This window comes from Scardinius erythrophthalmus (assembly GCF_964197995.2).
Source record: "Scardinius erythrophthalmus genome assembly, chromosome: 16".
NCBI lineage: Eukaryota > Metazoa > Chordata > Actinopteri > Cypriniformes > Leuciscidae > Scardinius > Scardinius erythrophthalmus.
This window is the reverse complement of record NC_138236.1, coordinates 25,163,700-25,186,919: the sequence shown is the minus strand read 5'-3', so window position 1 is coordinate 25,186,919 and position 23,220 is coordinate 25,163,700. Positions and strand designations below refer to the sequence as shown.

General features: G+C 37.1%; 1 protein-coding gene across 2 annotated transcripts in view; it reads right to left on the bottom strand.

Moving 5' to 3' along the window:
- Positions 1-23,220, bottom strand: part of osbpl3b (oxysterol binding protein-like 3b) — a 98,181-nt gene that overhangs the window by 73,576 nt on the left and 1,385 nt on the right. The window lies entirely within an intron of this gene.

The following is a 23,220-nucleotide window of genomic DNA, read 5'->3' as shown; positions in this document are numbered from 1 at the left end:
AACTTTGTCGCACATCCGTCGTTCGAATCATGCGTTAGTTAAAATAATGAAGATAATGGACTCATAATGTCTACCAATCTGTTCTAGATCAAATTAATGTCAAATTATTGCTGTAAAATAACAAACATGGCATCTGAAGACTACTTTGCTATTTTTGTTCTTTGTTGTTTTGCTTTATTTCAATTGCAAGTTCTCTCTTACATCATTCCAGGGTTCCCCGGTGCACAGTGCTTTAACTCTCTTGACAAACTGAAAGATGTAGAATAGAATTTGCATATATTTGGAATGAAATCTATAGAATGTACTGTATGTTGCTTGTTTATTTTGCTCAACAGCATGATGTAAGTCCACATGTCTTACTAATAATGCTTCTAACCACAGATAGAGAGCTCTAGTTCCAACCACAAAACTTTGCAATGTTGTTTGCAAATGTTCGTTGGGACCATGGTTTCGAGAAACACCCAAAGTTCGTTGAACTATGCTGGTAACGATGGAACTTGTGACCATAGTTCGCTAACAATGCTTTTGGGAAACACACCCCTGATTGGCGATATGTGAATCTCTGGTCGTTACATCACAGAAGAGACAGACTGGGGAAATGGGACACATCACAGCACTCCAACCCACAGGCAGCCGGTCTGAATGAAAGATTCATTAATGCTGTGGGCAATCCAAGACCCTCTCACACTACATCAATTATAGACAGAAATAACAGAGAAATACTGCACGCAGACTCTTTTTAGTGCTATTTATGACATATTCATTATTTATTAAGGAAGCAGGCGAAAGGGAAACAGAACAATAGACTATCTTAACAGAATCACAAGATCAACAAACTCTGCCTTTGCATTGTACACAAATGCAACATAACAGCTTGGATTTGTTAGATGCACAGTACTGGTGATCTTAGTAACTATGTATCTATCTGTGTGAACTTCCCAGTTCATATTTCATCCTCTATTCAAATTATATTTTCAAATTATTCAGTACATACACATATATATATATATACACAGTAGCCATTGACTTTCATAGTAGGAGAAAAAATTCTATGGAAGTCGATGGCTACCGTCAACTGTCTTATTACCAACATTCTTCAAAATATCTTCTTTTGTGTTCAACAGAAGAAAGAAATTTATACAGGTTTGGAACAACTTAAAAATTAGTAAATTATTTTTTGTGTGAACTATCCCTTTAAGTTATTTATACTACCGCTTAAATCCAATCAAGCATTTGATCAAAACAATATAGACATTCATGATGTTACAAAAGATTTCTATTGCAAATAAATGCTTTCTATTTTTTAAACTGTCTATTCTTTAAATAATCCTGAAAATGTGTACTGTATGAATGTACTTATATATATATATATATATACTGCTCAAAAAAATAAAGGGAACACTTAAACAACACAATGCAACTCCAAGTCAATCACACTTCTGTGAAATCAAACTGTCCACTTAGGAAGCAACACTGATTGACAATCAATTTCACATATGCTGTTGTGCAAATGGAATAGACAACAGGTGGGAATTATAGGCAATTAGCAAGACACCCCCAATAAAGGAGTGGTTCTGCAGGTGGTGACCACAGACCACTTCTCAGTTCCTATGCTTCCTGGCTGATGTTTTGGTCACTTTTGAATGCTGGCGGTGCTTTCACTCTAGTGGTAGCATGAGACGGAGTCTACAACCCACACAAGTGGCTCAGGTAGTGCAGCTCATCCAGGATGGCACATCAATGCGAGCTGTGGCAAGAAGGTTTGCTGTGTCTGTCAGCGTAGTGTCCAGAGCATGGAGGCGCTACCAGGAGACAGGCCAGTACATCAGGAGACGTGTAGGAGGCCGTAGGAGGGCAACAACCCAGCAGCAGGACCGCTACCTCTGCCTTTGTGCAAAGAGGAGCAGGAGGAGCACTGCCAGAGCCCTGCAAAATGACCTCCAGCAGGCCACAAATGTGCATGTGTCTGCTCAAACGGTCAGAAACAGACTCCATGAGGGTGGTATGAGGGCCCGACGTCCACAGGTGGGGGTTGTGCTTACAGCCCAACACTGTGCAGGACGTTTGGCATTTGCCAGAGAACACCAAGATTGGCAAATTCGCCACTGGCGCCCTGTGCTCTTCACAGATGAAAGCAGGTTCACACTGATCACATGTGACAGACGTGACAGAGTCTGGAGACGCCATGGAGAACGTTCTGCTGCCTGCAACATCTGTGAAGAGCACAGGGCCCCAGTGGCGAATTTGCCAATCTTGGTGTTCTCTGGCAAATGCCAAACGTCCTATAAGGTGTTGGGCTGTAAGCACAACCCCCACCTGTGGACGTCGGGCCCTCATACCACCCTCATGGAGTCTGTTTCTGACCGTTTGAGCAGACTCATGCACATTTTTGGCCTGCTGGAGGTCATTTTGCAGGGCTCTGGCAGTGCTCCTCCTGCTCCTCCTTGCACAAAGGCAGAGGTAGCGGTCCTGCTGCTGGGTTGTTGCCCTCCTACGGCCTCCTTTCAACCTGTTGTCTATTCCATTTGCACAACAGCATGTGAAATTGATTGTCAATCAGTGTTGCTTCCTAAGTGGACAGTTTGATTTCACAGAAAAAATCTTAATGGTCTTATGCAGACCATTATTATAAAGACCATACTTTAACAGTAATTAGGATTATGCGCAGATGCAGAACAGCAGAAGGACACAGTGAAAAGCACCTCCGTGGGTCGAGACCCTGCACTTGTAACCCCAGCATCCGCAAAGATGAGGGAGTGACGTAATATGGGCTAGGTGAGATAAGATGACTGGCAGCTCTCTCCGTGTCTGCGGCCCTGTAATTTAATCTCTCTGTCACAGGGTGCAGCGTATTGTATGTTTCTTTTGAAAGTGAGCATGGCACAGACAATGCCAAAAATAACTACCACACAAAGCTTTGACAGAAAACCGAATGACAGTGGCGGTACAGGCAGGGCGCCAGTGGACGGATGAGGTGCTATAAAGTTCCAGAAAAAGAGAGGGTGATATCAAGGGGTCTCAGTAAATGTAAGATGCCCACTCTCTCTCACACACAAAGGAATACACCTTGAATGATCGCTCTAGTTTGTTATTTTAAAAGTATATAATTAAACCACAGAACACTTAATTACTGTAAATTTAAGAGGCGGATTTAGTCATGGACAGAGGCATAAATGCACTAGAGCGATCGTATTGGCAGATTATCATTAACCCTCAGCCTTTATCATAAGCAAGCGGGATAATCAGGAGGATTTTACAGCAGGCTGGAGTAATTGGCAGTATTACAGGAGCGATTGAGCTTGGTTAACAAGGTTTACATCTTACAGCGGTAACAAGATGGTGGTTTAGCAGACTGGAGTACATTTGAGGGGTTTATGACCAGCAGAGCTTGTTAGGTGAATGGTTACGGTGAGGGGTTTCTCACAACTTTTGCTTGCACAACGTGTTGGCAAACATATCAAGGAGGCACTTCACTCTTGAGGGAGGGACCTATGGGGATAGAGACATGTTAGAGCTTGATTTATGACACAGGCCTGTATTCCCCACAGGAAAAGCTGGTTTAATGAAAGAAATTTAGCTGCATTAATACAACCTCTATGACAACCGGTGCTCTTTGGAGACCTGGATTAATTACATTTTAGGTTGATTAAATGTACTAGTGTGAGAGTATAGCAAAGATGTGGTTGCTTTATTTTTTAAGTTCAAAACAACTCAAAACGTTTTTGAAATATTTATAACTTCTATAAGTTCTGAAGGTTCATCACCTAAAATAAAAAATTATTTTATGTAAATAATAAAGAAAAACATTTTTTAAACAGTGGCGTAACTTTGTTTTAAAAAGTGGTTGGGACAGGTGTGTGTTTGTGTGTGTGGGGTGTGGGGGGGGGGGTGCATATATAAATCAGATATAAGTACAATAACAATTTTAGATGACTAAATCAATTTCAATAGTAACGTTACATTGGGTTTAATTTGTCTTTTAATGAGATCTACTAATATAGCAGGCTATATTGTTAGTGTTGAGATTTTTCACGCGAGTAAGTGCATAGATCCTTCTGAACCATAATGGTCTGGTGGTTAGAACTTTTGCCAAGCGGTTACGGGTTCTAATCCGCACTCGTATAGTTTTTTTTTTTTTTTTTTCTCATCAAAACCGAATATGTTCAAAAAGTGGTGGGGACAATATCGACCCTGAGAAAAAAAAAAAGGTTTTTGAAAAACTTTTATATTATTTCTGAGAAAAAAAAAAATTAAATTTCAAATTTAGAAAAAAAGGTAACCATGTTAGAAAAACATATTTACATTTGAGTGCACACATCCTAATTTTGATAAAAAATGAGATACAAAGGACAATATATCTAAATGCTTTTGCGTTCTCTTGAAAAATTATATGTGAAGCAGAATGACGATTCATCAAAAGAACTTTAATAAACATAAAGTGACTAAGATAACATTAAATTGGAACACTGAACAGAAGAAACAGAGGGCTTTTATACAGGATGGATATCACAAGAGACAGGGAACAGGTGTGCACTAATTTGGAACCATGGAATCAATCTACAAACTAGAACTCAGGCAAAACAGTGACAACGACTATGTTCAGAATGCCAGCAAAAATCTAAGGCTAAGGGAAAGAAAGGGGAAAATGGCCAAGCTAATAAAAATGACATATTGCAATGTTTCCTCCACAAATGTTTTCCCATAAACCATGTATAAATACCGTTTTTGTGCTGATATTTTGAAAGCATTATAACTCTGAACAAACGTTCCATCAACATTCCTGGAAGAACATTTGTTCATAACTTCTAAATCTTTTCAGTTCATTAGCCAAAGTTCTGAAAACGTTCCTTGTTAGTTGGGAATGAAATTGGTTCATTGAAATGATTATGTTCAAAAAGAAGAAAATAGAAACATTCATCAATATAAAAATGATAATAAAAGACTTACATCTAATGTATAGTCTAATAACTGATTAGTTATTCATACGACAACATGTAGTTAAAGAGTTTTAGATATTTGTTAGAAGAAATAAGAAATAGCAATTGAATAGTTAGTCATTTTTACTAAATGGAAATTGTCATAAATGGAAAACACACAATAAGGTATGTTGGAAAAAAAATTGTTAGCCCCAGTTTTTTGAAACAAGAATCCTTAATAAGCCAAAAAGCCATGAAGACAAATCTATACAACTCATTGTCTTTTAATGTGTTTCCAATAGATTAAGTTAGAAAATCCCTACTTAGTCTCCATTGAGAAAGCCCTGCCCAAAGAGGCTTATGCACACTGTGCCACCTCTGCTTAGCAGCCCTGAGTCAAGCCCGTGGGCAAAGCCTCAATCTATTCAGCTGGTGGGCTTGAATTATGCAGCAGATCCTGAAGACACTCAAAAACAAAGCGCCGCATGGCAAATGCATTGCTCTCTGATTTGCGATGAATTGCTGGGGATGAGACACAGATAGCGCTTTATTGATACTTATGTGAAGCCTGAGGTCTTAGAGGCATGAATGACTCATATTGTTGTGCAAGAAACACGGGAGCTTCAGCTTTGGAAGTGTTTTATAGGTGTGATGTTTATCTCTGTTGTAACAGCGTTCCTCACACCAACAGATCCAGACTGATCCAGAGGGTGAAATCTTACTGTTGTCACAACTGCAAATATATTGTGTAATTGAAAAAAAAAATTTGCTCTGAAAATGAAAGTCAATTGGGACCAATATTTTTTTGGACCCCATTGACTTTCATTACATGGATAAAGACTTTTTTCTTCTTTTTTTTTAAATCCTCTTTTGTGTTCTGCGGAAGAAGAAAAAAGTAATGCAGTTTTGGAATGACATGAGGATGAGTAAATTATGCCAATTTATATTTTTAGGTTAAATATTCTTTTATTTTTTACCTTCAAAGCATTTAGGGTGGAAATTCATCAAAATGTTGCAAGATTTTCTGCATGGTACTATAAGCACAAAATGTCCCCTGTCCCACCCAAAGTACTTATATAGTTATAATTACCCAAAACACACACCCCTAGAAGATGGTGGGATTTTCATCTTTGCAGTTAGAAAAAAAATAATAATAACAAGAACAATGACATTCTCATGACTTTTCTTGCTTCTTCAGGACAGATAAACGTCTTACTGGGATCCATTATGATTATTATTATGACATTAGAATCAGTACCATCTCTTATTAAAGCTATGCTGTAATATTGAGCTCCAGGCTTCATTTCAAAGGGAATTTCAGAAGCAAATAGGTTTCTTTTGTGAGCAAGTTTCTCAGAGGATGTTTCATCTCAGCTGGACATCTGTCTTCATTAACTTTCAACTCTTATCATAATATGTCTGCTCCAGCTTACTGTCCAACATAGAAAATTCAGCTGGTGTGTTGATCTGATTCATCATAACAAACTCCACCTTGCACCTCCGTCTGTATTTACATTAGAATTTAAATATGCAGGTAAAATGCAAATCTTTACAATAGACAAAAAGTCTTTTGCTTTTCTGTTTTGGTGCATTGCACTAAGCTAGCATCTGTCATTTAGAGGAGAATGTGTCACCTGTCAACATTCTTTACACATACAAATAAACATTCATGACTAAATAACTTTTTTCAACACTATTCGAGTGCCTTGGAATATCTTTAACATTTAGTACAGTTTGCTTGTTAAAGGGCACCTATTATGCCCCTTTTTAGAAGATGTAATATTGGTCTTGGGTGTCCCCAGAATGCATTTGTGAAGTTTCAGCACAAAATACCCCACAGTTAATTTATTATAACCATTTGAAAATGTCATTTTTGGGGCCTGTTTTAAAAAGAGCTGTTTTGTGCGTACCACTTTAAATGTAAATGAGCTGCATATCCCCGCCCTGCTGCTGGACCTAGATGATGAAGAGAGTCTGGCACACAATAAACACGAATGAGAATGGACTAAACGTCTCGGAATGGTTATTTGATACATTTATGTACTTATAGAGTTTTAATCGCGTCCCCTTTGCCATTATGGATGTGCAACACACACACACACACACACACACACACACACACACACACACACACACGAACTGTGATAACGTTCGCGCAATTTTTTGAAACTACACACACACACACACACACACACTACTGTGATAACGTTTGCTAAGTACAAACGATTTATTTATTTATTTCTTAAGGGGAGGGAGATAGACGTTTATATAGCCTACTGTCTATGGAGATAGAGCAGACCTTAATTTATTTACATTTGTAAATGCTGCAAAAAAAATGCCTACGTGACATAAAACTGTCTGACATTGTTTGTTGAGACATCCTATGACGACGACAATAAATAGCTTTAGACGCATTTGTTGTTGAACTGGCTGACATCGATTGAAATGACTATTTGCTCAAAAATCATAAAATACACTTACTTTTTCTGGAGGTGACGTTGGATCGCGAACTGTAGGCAACGATCCACACTTGAGGATTAACTTTGACCCTCGTTCACTATAAACAGTCAGTCAGAAAATGAATCTCGTATTTAGGAAGTTTAAGTGGTGCCTTTTCTTCATAAATAAAATCCATCCGCTGCGTTTTCAGTGGCTCTGATGTCAGTGAAGACTAGTATGTCCATTCTTACATCCCACTACAGAACACCTACACTTCTTAGGAGACATTACCGGCTGTCGTTGAAACAATGGAGGATGCAGATCACCGAGGGCGGGGTCTATGCCAAAACCAGATGTCAATCAAATCACGTCTGTGGGGCTTAGCTCATTTCTACGTCACAGTGAGGGAAATCTAGAACAGGGTGTTCTGAGACAGTGCTTATGATTTATGGAGATAGTAAAAAAACTACTGGGTGGATTTTTATTATTCTAGGGTGGTTTTGCTCACACACTGCCAACACACATTTATGTTCAAACACCGTGTAAAAGTGAATTTTGCATAATAGGTGCCCTTTAAATACTGTGGTGTCTGAGAATCCAATATTTAAAATGTAATTTAAACCTGGAAATTAACAATGTTTTAGGATTTAAAAATATTAAAAAACAGGTTTTACACAAAAAGGTGGAGTTTATTTAGCTGAAGTGCTGCTGTAAAAAACAACTGTAAAATTTTCAATGCAATCTTTCAGGCAAATCGTTATGCTGATGATTCACCAATTCACTCTTACATAATCGAATAAAGTTGGCGTGCTGTCCGAGGGGAGGGCTTCAAACTCGGAATGTGGCCCAAACCCAGAGAACTCCCTCTCCAGTCCCTGGCTGGGATGGGAACAGATAATTATGAGTTGGGGTGGACGAGGGATGTTGGAAAACTGTCGTGGGACAGATGTGAGTCAGCTATTTATATATAGGCCTCCTCTCGTGCTGACTGGGTAGATTATCTGAACGTGCCCCTCCCAAACTTTGTTAAAACATCATTACAATTTACAATTACAATGACACTGCATTAGAAAAATGTAAAATAGAAGAAATTCTTTCTGCTGGACCCCACTTCATAGCAAACTTGCATTAAAATGAAATAAAAAATTATGATTCTTTTAAAACTTGTTTCAATTGTTTTTCACAATATTCCATTCTAAACCACCATTTACACACTTCACAGCACACACAACACACTCAGAGCTTGAGCACAGACACTACTTCTGGCTAATTTATCATTATAATTGACTCAGATTGTCCCTCAGCAACTCTCCTGAAATCAGTGTAGTGTCCGGTTAGTCTTTTCCATCTGTCTCCTTAGGTAGAACATTATGCTGTACACAACATTAGAAATACTAGTTGCTTTAAAGACACTTTAAGAAAAGGAAACACTGTGTAGTGTGTCTGTCGAGCTAAATCAGGGCTACTCAAATTTCATGTGGTTTGTGGGATAGCCTAAATATATTTTTTTAAGACACAAGAAATTTTATATCAACATAATCTACTGTATCATAATATAGCCTAGTTATTTTTCTGTAAATTCAACCATATTTTAAATGTTATATAACCATGTCACAATTCATATTTCTGATAATCCAGTGAATTCCTAGAAATGCTTTCCAAATGAAAGGTTATTTGGAACTTGATTGGACAAAACCAAACCAAACCAAAGATAAGATTATTCATAACAACTGATTAAGTCTGGCAGTTGTGCAAAAACAGTTTCACATTATATAACACTTGAGTAAAAAAAAAAAAAAAAAAAAAAAAAAAAGTACAATGTTACAAACATGACTGGATGAGCCAAGTTTGATACCATTGTTAAACAGTTGATATATACTTTGTGACCGCACATCAGTTCAATTATATATTAGCAGATGCTGGGTTTTCATCCAACTATGCAAATTTAGCTGCTTAATATCTCTGTGTAAAACACAAAATGTTTTTTTTTCCAGGATTCTTTAAATAGAAAGTTCAACAGAAACACATTTATTTGAAATATAAATCTTTTGTAACATTATACATGTCTTTACTGTCACTTTTCTTTTCTATCTTTCATATTTTTTAAATCTTACCACAAACTTTTTAGTAGTAGTGTATCAAAAATTCCATTAAAAAAATTAAGTATCAAAAAAAAAAAATTCTATTTAAAGGGGTGGTTGAATATGATTTCACTTTTTTAACTTTATTTGGTGTGTAATGTTGCTGTTTGAGCATAAACAACATCTGCAAAGTTACAATGCTCAAAGTTCAAAGCAAAGGGAGATATTTTATTTTAAAGAAATTGCTTTTTAAGGAGTAGCCTACAACAAATGGCTGGTAGGGACTACACGACATTCTTCACGGGTTAGTGACATCACTAACCCTAAAATGTACATAAACCCCGCCCCCGGAACACGATTTATAGATTATCATGACAGAATATGCTAATCAAGGACTAGACGATAACTACACATACGCTACAAAAATTCACCAAATAACCATTCAGGAATGTTGTCTACATGTTGTCACTTCTTCTCTCCATCATTGTCTGACTTCGGTTTAAACATAAAAAGGCTAAAAGTTTTTGAAATTTCCAGTACATGTCTGTGTGAGCTCTTAAAGCTCCGCCCTCTGTGCTGGGAGCAGCACCTCATTTGCATTTAAAGGAACAGACACAAAAACTGTGCGTTTTTGCTCACCCTCAAAAATTGACAGCTTTATCATGCTATATAAAAATATCTGTGGGGTATTTTGAGCTAAAACTTCACATACACACTCTGGGGACATCAGAGACTTATTTTACATCTTGTGAAAAGGGCATTATACCACCCCTTTAAAATAAATGCTGATCTTTTGAACTTTCTATTCTAGTGTACACTCTAGGCTGGACACAAACGGAGCATTGTGATGTGTTGAAATTTCGGCCATTACAATCACCAAATGTTGTCTACATAGAGCATGACACTGATGTGTATTAAAGCCTGAATTTTCCCTCCAGCATGAGACTGCACAGATGTGCTCTTTTCCTCATGAGATGCTGTAGAGCTCCATCTGAGCGCCTGCCAAACCCTGCTGCATCAGCCTTCAAGACATAGTGCCAGCCAAACTAAGCGCGCTCACATTTACAAATGTCCTGGCATTAGTCTTGGCGCTCAGTGTGAATGTAGAATATTGAAAAACAGCTCTTCAGTTAACTGTGAAGATAACATCTAGGCTAGTTTTTCCTTGTTAAAACAGTTCATGAAGTTTAGCGTTGTGAGAAATTTTTCCGATTAAATGTTTTTTCAAGCGCTGCTTCCTGTGCCTTTACCGCTTCCGACCCCCATCCACACTACGGCCCCTCCCATCCTCATAAATCTCTTGACATGAATTCAGACTGTTTGAAAACCACATGCCCTCCCTTTCTTCAGCTGACTTGATCTGCCAAATACTGACTCATTAGCGCTGAGGGGAAATGCAACAATATCCAAGACGGGGAAAACCATCTTCTTCGACAGACAACAAACGGAATTTTGCTCGAAATATTTCATCGACTACTTTGATCTAGAAAGATCATATCTCTGTAGAGACACTGTCTGTGAATGGCTAGAAGTCATGCATATCTTAAAGAAGAGAGTATCTTAGAGATGTCACACGGACTTCAGCGAGAGCAAGACTGTGTAAGAGCAGCAGAAATCTTCCTCTGGCAAGAACGCAAACAGGGCAGTTCAGTCCCAGCGGACCCTCAGAAGCCCAGCAGGAAAATTCTGCTCACACTGAAGACTCCTTGTGTCAGCTAAGACTGAGGGCCTGACCTAATAAAACTACTGCCTTGCAGAAATACAATGTCAACAGCAGATACTTTATAACTGCACAACCTTGAATTTACACTTGGACTCAAAATATTTTTAAGACAAATTCTCTAAATATTACTGCATGTTAGAGGTTGGATCGATACCAACATTTTGGCTTCAGAACAATACAAGGTCTTCTACTAAGGTAGGGTTAGTTCACCCAAAAACTAATATTCTTTCATTATTTATTCATCACCCATGTAGTTCTAAACCCATAAGACAAATGAAGATATTTTAACAAAATCTGAGAGATTACTGTCCCTCCATTGACAGTCTACGCAACTACCAATTTGACGCTTCAAAAAGTTAAAACTAATCCGTATTGAGCGGTTTAGTCCAAAGACACGGTCGCCTTATATGATGAATAGATTGAATTTAGGTTTTTATTCACATATAAACATTCATCAATGTGGGTTAGTAAATAATGACAGAATTGTCATTTTTGGGTAAACTAACCCTTTAAATCGATACTGCAGGCAACAAGTAAACCCCCTCAAATGACTAATAAAAAAAAAAAACATAAATTTTTTAACAGCAATGCATAAAACCTTGCTGCTGTGAAACTTGTGTGTTTTTCATTTATTTTAACACAGTATCACTGGAGCAACAAGACACAAAAACTCATAAACTGACATATGAATTGGATCAATGGGGTTCACTGAAAAAATCAGTTTTTGTTCAGTCTACTCTATACACAAAGTAATGACATTTTTACATAACTTTAACTCATCAAAATGAGTTACGCAACTTAAAAATGTTTGTATAAGTTATACTATTTTTTTTATAAGTTATACAAGATACATTTTTTTAAGTCAGTTTAATATAATTTAAGTTGAAAGTTAAACCGCCAAGTTGATTGCACTTAAACATTTAAGGCAGCAAACAAATATGGACAAACCGAACCATTGGGTTTAAAAAATGTAATTTAAAATTTAAACCAGCGGTGGGGTTTGTCCATATTTGACCCAAACATGGGTTGAAACAACCCAGCATTTTTCACCTATAAAATAATTAGGGAATAGTGGTTCTTTAAAAAGCAGCACTGATATCAATAGCTCCATTGATTTTCCAAAAATAAATTCATATCATCAAATCATACAAGCATCAGCAAAATAGCATTTCTTCTTTTGATGATATTTGTAGAGAAAACTGGCAAGAGAGGTTAATCTGGACACCAAAGGTTCTCCTAATTTATGCATTGTAGGACGGCTAATTATCACATTTCCTCACAAGCAAAGCAATGACAGTGAGCCAAACTTTTGCTATTTATTTTCTGTGTAGGCGTCTTTGTTTAGCAGGGCTAGTGTCTGATTCTTTTGCACAAATAAAATGCATGCAGTGAGAATACCAATAAAAGGTTATCATTTTGTTGCTGAAAAGGAAAGACGGTGGAAAACAAAGGCAAAACGGGCTTGTATTTCAGTAGTGCTCTGTAAAAATTTCCACCTCTTGAAATAATGTGTCTAATGTACGATAATTCACATCAGTAACAGAGTGAATTAGCCATTAATGAAGCCCAGATAAGAGCTTTATCCTAAACTCCCATACAAATAACAGGCCAACTCTTATGCTCTAAACTCACTAAAAGCGACGTAACATATAGTAATCTGAAGCACTATAGGAGATGAGAATATTAGATTGCACTCTTATTGCATTTACAAACTCCAGCGTATCCAGGCAAACTCAGAGAAGCAGAGGAAAGATAAAATATAACATATTTTCAATCAGTGTCCATTTGATAAAACCTGATCACAGCTCGAATTGAATAAAACTCCACTTTAGACTGTAGAATGGCATCGGCTCATATCTTCAGCAGGATGTATTTAATGAGGCTTCTTAGGGTGATTTCACACCTGAGTATTTGCTTTGGAACCTGGTGCGTTTTCTCCCTTGGTTTGGTTGAGTGAGCACATTAGTTATCACAGTTAAAAACCAAAAGAGCACCTCTTCATCTTAAAATGTTGTGTAATTGTGCTTCTCCGTGCGAGAGTGCTGTCCCGATGAAGCCTTGATTCCTGCACTAGCAACATTATAACATTCGTGTTTGTATGTGTCTTGACACAGTTAACCTCTAGACAGCGCTGGGAGATCCAGAGAGAGCGCGTTTGAATTTGCTGTAGAATTAATACGAATGTAGTATAAAATTTAACCGCGGCAATGACGGCTACATTCGTATAGTGTTTGCGTGTGTCTCGAAAGTTACAAATAAAGCCAAAATAAGCTGATGGAGTGAACTTGTCAATCATCCTGATGGATGACGCTGACCAATAAGAGGACAGTACTCGCATATGACTTGCGTGAACACATTTTGGTACGCTTAGAAAGGTTGCCTTGTGAAAGCGAACCAAACCAGGAAGAAAATGCAAAATTGTAACAAATTAAGTCCCTGTTTCTGAACAAAACAAACAATATATAGGTGTGAAAACACTCTTAGATCAAACAGGGACCATAGACTCTTATCTCTCCACCAGAGGCCTCATTCCAGAGGTTGCTGAGATTCAGATGTGCTTTGATCGGTTTCTATTTAAGGCAAATCATTTTTCCAGACCACAGCCATTTTGACCCTTTAGTTACAGGTATTTTAAAGAGGCAAGAACAGCAGGGGAACAGTGGAGGAGCATGTTGAAGCTCTTTGCTGTCTTTATTATTTATAAGGACGAGGAGCCAATTAGTCATGACCTCTGAGCTTGACAACTCATCCATCTCTGCAAACTAGCTCAGGTCTTTTGATATTCTGACCTTTTCTGCATTCTATTCGCAAGACTTATTAGACCAGAAAACCTGTCCAGGAAGAAACACTTGCACTCTCTGTGACTGCCAGGATTTTTAATAGTTTCGAATGAGCTTGGGTTAAAAAAAATAAAAAAGTTATCCCTTAGGTGGAAAACTACAATTTTCACTTTTTACAATTGGCCCCTATTTTGCTATTTTAAAGTTTCCTAATGTTGTTTTGGAGTCTCCTACAACATGTTTACATGCATCAAAGGTAAAAAAAAACTGTTTAATTTCCTCATAATATACATTTTGCACATCATCACATATTCAATGATTCTCAAATGACTCGTGAGTAGGGATGAGACGATTACCGGTTTCACTATAAACCACGATAAAATGTACTGACGGTTAGTATTATCGTTCAAATTTTAATTATCATTAAAACCGTGTTTGATTATCGCGATTTTTAATAACTCACTGTCCATCCAGCAACAGTCTGACGCAGCCGCAGCGCGCAATGTTGTTGTTTTTATTCGAGAAGGAATAGCGGAAGGCAGTGACCGGCTCGGGAGATTTGTCAGCCTTTTAAGAGGACCAAATCTGAGGTGTGGTCATATTTTGGCTTTTACAAAAGTCCTGAGTGAAACTTAATCGAGGATGGTCACTACAATAGGGGGGAAACATTTCAGATCTGCCGAGTCGTCTTGTGTGACCATCACCGACAAGTTAACACCGGCAAGTTAACTTTGACCTCAATACCAAAACTACGTCTGGGAAATAATTGGGCACAAAATGTCGTTTTGAGATGAAATATTTTATCTCACTCATTCGAAATAAACGTGAAGCTTCCGTGAAGAAAAGTTCGCAGCAAGTCGAACGATCAAGTTCAAACAAGACTATCATTCATTGTAGGTTACACTTACACCGATTTTTTTTTTTTTTTTTTTTTTTTTTAACCACACAATTACGGGGACATATTGAAATGAGATTAACCCTCAGAGGTCGGAGATCACGCCGGCGTGATCTGCTCGCTTTTTTCCTTATGAGTTGAATTGAGACCCGAAATACTCTTTTGAATTTGATTTTACAAAACAAGTTTCATACATCAATCGATTCTGTTAAATGTGTATTATTTTTGTGTATACTCACAATAAAAACAAAGTGCTGTGCTTTTTGCCAAAAAAAGAAAAATAAACACGAAGCGAGTTCTGCCTTCTCTCTGCCAGTGTAGTCCATTCTGAAACGCGTCCGAAAATGAACAATAACTCAGCGAATACTCAGTCAAACAGGCATACAGTCACACAGGCATGAAGCTTGAATTCTCTTCTTTTTAATGAAGTAATTTATATAAAAAACAAATATTCTCATCTTGTGAAATCTGTATTAAAAGAGAGCGATTCCAGTCGAGCTAATTACATCTAATTCAGATGTAATGTGACTCCGCCCACGGAGAGCGCACGCTATTCAAACGCAAATGACTGAGGCAATCCGCGCAAACCTGTGAACGCCCCCATATCAGCGCGAGAAAACACAAGTTTATTCAGATCATTACTTGTTTACACCGTCTTGCAGCTGTGAGGAATAATAATGGAAAATGTCCCCCAGAAGTGCGGGTATATCGAGGAGCGAGCTGAGGAATACTAGTAAGTTTTTTTCCTTCTCACGTGAATTTCTGTTTATGAATGAATGAACGGCAGAGATGCGCGCTGTTTACCACAGCTGGCAAAGACAGTTTAAATTTAAATCGCGTGTGTGAATGAATGATGATGTTTCAGCAAACTGTATTGCTATACTGAGATGAGTAAAAATCGACTGAAATATGTTGAAATAAAATGTAGGCTATTTGTATAAGCAACGTATTAAACTGCAAATTAACAATATGCCCTAATATTTCATGAAAACAACGTTACAGTCAAGCGAAATATGAAAGTAATGAATACATAGATAAAATGTAGGCCTATAATCATTTTCTTTTTTTACAAAGAAAGAGTACACTTGAAATATTGTTGAAATTGTAATATTGTTGTAATTGTAACCTTTTTAATAAAATGGCAAAACATATTTACAAGATAGATGTAAGCAAAATCTTAAATGGTCAATATAAGTCTTCTTCTAAATATCCTTTGTCCTTGCATTGTGGCTCAGCCAGTTTCACACCTGTGTGAATAGCTCATCATTATGCAGAGTGGGTGTTCTAAGTTGTAAACCACTCCTCGTTCACGCCTCCTCGCATATTGGCTTTCCAAGCAAAACCTGTTTTACATCAATTTAAATCAATGTATGGTTTTATGTGAACGATAAAGCAAGACTATTTTCACATGATTTTGAAGAAAAAACACTAGGCGAGGACATCCATTATTCAAAAGTCTTATTGACACATATTTACTATGTGTTTTGTGGCCTTATTTCAGAAATTTTAGTTTTTAGTTTTTTCAATAACCATGCATAAACATTATTCTCTCAAAAATGAAAACATGTACATACACGTGGCTCACATATTATGGTAGCCCTGTTTGTGCTTTATAGAGTGAATTTACACCTTTGCCATTAATATGTTTATAAGCAACTGAAAAAAGCACAAATGTCAGGGCATGTCAGAACATCTCAAGGGCCCCAAAAACAGCTCAGACCCCAGAGGGTTAATGTTTTAAATCTTACCAATTTATAAATCCATTTTGTACAGCGTACAAAACAATCGTCCAAAAACGGAGACGCAAGACGGCAAGTTGTAGGCTAATGTTAACTTATTTGAATGAAACGAGAGCGCGTGTCCGTTGCGATACATGGATGTGCGCCGTTATAATGTGTTGCTATTGACGACCGTCATTATAAGGAAGGAAATGCCACAGAATATAATCTTGCTTAAAAAAGTGCATAGAGCTGCTGTTTTATTTGTTGTTTGTTGATTTTCAAATATAAAACTTGTTGAAATGTCTTCAGTGTGAGCATCAGCTCTTTTTGAACACTTTCATCTCGTTTTAACAAAACCGTGATAATATTGATAATCACGATAATTTTGGTCACTATAATCGTGATATGAAATTTTCATACCGTCCCATCCCTACTCGTGAGATGAATCAATCTCTCTAAATCCCTCCTTTCCACAAGCTACTCTGCTCTGATTGGCCAGACAGCTCAGTTTGTTGTGATTGGCCTACCGTGTACAGCGCGTTGAAAACTAAAACGCTCATTGCCATAACAACGTCAGCTGTCCTGAGGCTTCATACACTGTAAACTAAACACAGTAACGAACAATGACGTTGAATTGAGTCCGATGATGAAACATTGGAAGAACTAGTTATTCAACCCGAACCTCCATCACAAGGACGACTCGAGCAGGACTCAGTGTTTCTCAGTGATACACTACTCAGTTTGAGGTACATTATATGAGATGTTGCAACTGTAATTCCTCACCATCAGCATTAACAAGTGCATGTCCATCAACAAACCGATTATTTTACTTGTACTAATTTATTTACTGAGTATTTTTCTAATATATTGCAGTGAATACATGGAAACTGTATCAGTAACAGTGCATGTATGCAATGTATACATTAGCCGAGCTCTAGAGTGAATGATCTGATGTAACAAAGTTGGTAATACAAATATTTCCTTAAAGTAGTGAGAATGACAGACAATCTGCATTAATAGACACAGTTATAGATAATTGTGGCCCACAACTGATTAGCAGAAGTATTTCAGGAGGACAGTGATAACGTGAGTTAGCCAGTTAGCAGGAGAACTACACAATATAAAACTCAAAACTAAGTTTTTCAAACACTTTCAAGAGTAAAAACGGTTTGCGAATCCTGCATTGAACTCCGAGATTTGAGAAGCAGTTGTCAGTGAAATAAAGGGAACACGTCGGCAAACGTTTTGGATTATACAGCTGTGGTATCATGGTAAAGATTAATCTAACCACTAATTCTTCACATGCTCGTCCTTGGGCAGTGAAAAAAAAAACTGGCTTTACCTTCACATTATAGAGCACAGTGTCTTCTCGACATGATGCTATCCAGCATCCACAGGAATCAGCTGCCGGTTTGAGGTTCAAGTTTTCCCTGGTGTCTGCGTGCAATAAGTGGGCGGGAAATATGTTAATGTTTCGTCTTGACGTCACAACAAAGCGGCTTATGACTCATTCGAGTCATTCATTTTATTGACTCAGAGTCGACTCTTACTTTTGAAAGACAATAACTTTATATACGTTGCACTTTCAGATTTAAAAATGTGCAGGATGTTTTCATTCACTTAGAGCTATGTTACACACTACATGAAAGGTCATTTTCAAAAATCCATAATAGGGGCCCTTTAAGTCACATAGTCCTGCCCACAGCCTGTTAGTAGACATTTTGGAATATTGTAAAGGCTAGATCGGGATGAAATTACTAATGTGATTGGTTGTTACTACATAACTAATCATTGGGATTTTAATGATTCCAGTTCCTTAACAGTTGATTTTGTACATTTAAAGGGATAGTTCACTCACAAATGAAAATTATGTCACAAATTACTCACCCTCACATCATTTTAAATCACGACTTTCTTCCATCTTCAAAACCCAAATGAACATATTTTAATGAAACCTGAGAGATTTCTGTCCCTCCACTTAAAGGCCATTCCACCAAAACAATTATGAAAAGTTCATCAAGTAATAGCCTAGTATTCCATATGAGTAGCACATTTCTGAAGAGACACGGTCACTTTATATGATGAACAGATTTAATTTAGGCATTTATTCACATATTAACATTGAACAACACACATTCAAAGAGCACATCAAATATGTTCAACGGAAGCTCAAGCATACTTGTTTGACGCACATGAACAAACTTTATTGATTCTTGAGGAATCATGTGTTCGCATGACATGTGAGAAGAAACCTAATGGGTTTCCGCCAAATGCGTCAATTATTTAACAACGAAATGTTTGGAAAAAAGGAAATAAAATTCCATTGCTAGAAGATGAAATTCTTACAAGTAGTGTGTTTAAATAGAATTTTTAATTACTGTTAGCATAAATATAATAAATGTAATGCTTATTTTGTAATTTTTCTGTTTTCTGTGAGGGAAGAAGATTTCACTGTGGGAATTGCCCTCTTTCTACAACACAAAGACAGCAATTAATATAAATGACACCAAATGAAAGTTGAACCGAGCTATTGATATCAGCTGTCTACAGCACAGACTGTCTGAACAGACATAATGAGATAATATGTCATTAAGGCTTAAACACAATGTTAAAGATATCAGATTTTGCCTCCACTATTAGGTGAATGCAGCATGTAAAAACAAATTGCTTTAAATAGACAACATATTAAATACAGTGAAAACCAGACAAGTCTGAGACAGAATGGTGTCTTTTCCATCTAGCTGTAACCTCACCCACCTGTTTAGGTATAGAAATCACATCTTTTATGGATGAGGAAAGGAGACAGCGGCAACACCTGCCACTGCGCTTGAGCAACGACAACATCTGCTCTCAAAGCCCCTGTACATACTCTCACTCCATATCCACAACACATTTAATACACACAGTTGTGATCATAGAAAACTTCCCATAAGAAACATATCAAAGAGCCACAGAATCAAACCCCTTTCACCCTCCTGAGGTCTCTTATCAAACTCAACTTCACCTCACACTGTGACTATGGCAACAGCGTGTGTGGTTTTGTAAAACGGTCCTGAGCTCAGGCTGCTGCCCTGGTGTGAAAATAAAGGTGTATTTTCTTGTTAAAGGACACGGCTACTATGTGCAGCCCCATACTGAGGAGGATTACCTTCATAGCTGCAGTCGCAAAAGAAACCAAAAAGACAAACATCTATGGTGGATGTCCACTTAAAACTTAAACTTCTTCCCAAACGCTCTGGTCTAATCATTTGCCCACAGTTAGTTAGTTAGTAGTACTTTATTGTTCAGCCTTAGCTGAAAATTGGTCTTTGGTCTCGCCATACAATCACAAAACAATTAACAATACACAATATACACCAAGATTAAAATATTCACATTTCCTTCCTCTTATTCAAAAGACTTATTGCATTTGGTACAAAAGTTTGTTTATATAGGCTATTGCTTTGGTCGCTTTTGGTGTTCTGTAGTGACAACGTGATGGCAATAATTCAAAAACATGATTCAAGGGGTGTGTTGTGTCTCTTGCTTGCTATAGTCAAAGCTTTTCTCTGAACAGCAATTTGATATAACTGTGCGACTGATTTTTGCTTAAATCCTATAATTTTTCCCGCTACTCTTGTAATTCTATCTAATTTTACTTTATTCACAGATGTAACTCATCCAAACCACACAGTTATATTATACCCTAAAACACTCTCAATTAAACTTATATAAACTCTTTGCAGAACAACCTGACTTACAGAAAATTCTCTCAATTTCCTTAGCAAGAATAGCCTTTGATTTGCTTTCTTACAAATAAGATTCACATTATCAGAAAAATTCAATTTACAGTCAATCATGGTTCCCAAATACTTCAAAGTCTCTTCACAATTTCAACTGTTTGATCACATAACATTATTTCTGTTACACGCTCTGAATAATTTAAAATCAACTCTTTTGATTTACTTACAATAAAGAACTTGCTTCACACTATTTTTCTAGTTTCAAAACCTGCTCCTCATACTCAAAATGTACACAGTCTTTCCATAAAAGTGCCACAAGTGCCATATCATCAGCATATTTGTATAATTTATAATTCTCATGCTGCTCTCTTATACCACTTGTATAAACAGAAAACAACAGAGGTGACAGGACGCATCCTTGGGGTGCCCCCGTGTTTAAAGACATAATATCTGATTTAAAGGGATAGTTTACCCAAAAATGAAAATTCTGTCAGTAATTACTCACCCTCATGTTGTTCCAACCCCGTAAGACCTTCGTTCATCTTCGGAACACAAATTAAGATATTTTTGATTAAATCTGAGCGCTGTCTCACTCCTCCATAGACTTCTAAGGGACTGAAACTTGCTGGCCCAGAAAAGTTATTAAAGAGATCGTTAATATAGTCCAAGTGACTACAGTGGCTTAATCTTAAGTTTATCAAGCGACGAGAATACTTTTTGTGCGCTAAAAAAACCCAAAAATAACGACTTTATTCCACTCTTCATTTCCTTCTCTCTGGGCCTCGAGTGAGTTAACGTAGTGTTTTTGCGCAGCGCGTCAGTGTTGCACGTCACCACGTAGGCTCACTATTGGCCGACGCTGGTCATGTGTGTGACGCGCTGCGCAAAAACACTACGTTAACTAGTGTTAACGTAGTGCTTTAATCAAAAATTTAATCAAAAATATCTTAATTTGTGTTCCGAAGATGAACAAAGGTCTTACGGGGTTGGAACAACATGAGGGTGAGTCATTACTGACAGAATTTTCATTTTTGGGTGAACTATCCCTTTAAACCCCCGAACACAAACTCGCTGTGGTCTATTTGTTAAAAAATTCTTTATCCAATGTACTATTCCTCCATTTACACCGAGAACAAGGAGACGTTCCAAGAGTAAATGTATCTGCATAGTATTAAAGGCAGAGGTATAATCAATAAAAAGAACACGCACATAAGCCTTTGCTTGTTGTAAATGGCTAGCAATTGTATCAACCATTGCATCCTCTGTCCCTCTTTGCGATTTGTTTGCAAATTGCAGTACATCTAGTTTAAATATATACTCATATATGATGTACCTAGGAGTGTTTTCACACTCACAACCACTAATCTGAGAGCTGGGCAGGGCATTGGAGAAGCTGTAGGAAGTACACAAAGAGTTGAAGAAATGGAAAGTGCCCCATAATGGCACCATAATACAATATTGATGGAAAAGGAAATTACAGCCTCTAATGCATACCTTAGGTTTGTCCAGTCTGGGACATACCAAGCACAGAAATAGAAGCCAGAATGGATGATATGGAACATTCTTTTAGTTTATTATTATGAGAAAGGGCAATGGACACATATAGAGGACTATCACATCCCCTTGCAGTTGCAACTACTAGGCTATGTACTAACATTTAAATTAATCATTTGATATGAACTCATTGTGTACAAACATGTTTTTACATTGTATTTAAAATTTTAAATAAATCTGTAAATACATCTATAACTAAGTAGTAAAACTTTAATCTGTTTACAGATGAAATGAACTAATTTAATAACTGACTTCAGCTGAACAACAGCCGAAATGCATAATTTTCTGTTATCACTGTAAAGCTGCTTTGAAACAATCTGTATTGTATAAAGCGCTATATAAATAAAGTTGGCTTGACTTGACTTAAAGACACCTACTAAAAAGTGTGAGCCACATTATAACAATGTTATAAACACTTAATTGAACCATTAATGAATTAGCATGATGCTAATTAATTAATTAATTAGGCTAATTAATTAATAAAATTAATCACAATTAAGTGCATAAATTCATTATTAGATGAAAACATTTTAAAACTACTTAGGCAAATGAATAAACAGATATTACAAAAAGTGGCAAAATATGGTATAGTTTTTTTTATATGTCTGAAGTTGACTTTCTTACATATGCATTCTTGGATTACGTCTGTTCTGTTTGTCAGTCGACATACTACACATGAAACTTTTTTAATATTTTCAATTTGTAACATTTTCAGTTAATACAAATAATTTATTGTACTAATTATTTAACCCATTAGGTTGCTAGTTTAAAATGAATGTCTCATGACATAGTGGCACTGATCATGAGGCATGATAACTGCAGTCATTCATAATTTTAGATGTTATTAAAGACATCTGCGGCTTATCAGATTAATGTTCAGTCCAGTCTGTTAGAAACAAGCCTTTTCACACAATCACTTCAAAAATCTACTGGTGTTTAAGCTACGCAGAGGACAATTTGACACCCTGTTCCATCCAATCATGTTTCGAAACACTGACACAGGCCGAAGAAATTTACTAACACAATCACTCTGACTCAGCGTAAATGTGTGGTGTACATCATCAATAAAATATTGGGCTTTCGTTACGCATTGAATTTCACTGTGGAAAACTGTGGAAAATAATCATTATAGGAATCTCAGCAGAAATCCTCTGTCCTGTTCAACTGCTGTGTTCAGTTTCCAAAATTGTAATGCATCAAAGTCTTTGTTTCTTGGAGTACTGTTTATAGAAAGTGACAAATAAAGAGATAGGGAGAGGGAGAGAGAGAGAGAGAGAGAGAGAGAGAGAGAGAGAGAGAGAGAGAGCATCCACCTCATAGCTTCTACTCTCGATGGCTATGAAGGAAGATAAAAGAGTCCACCCCCAATATATCTTACTGTGAAAATAT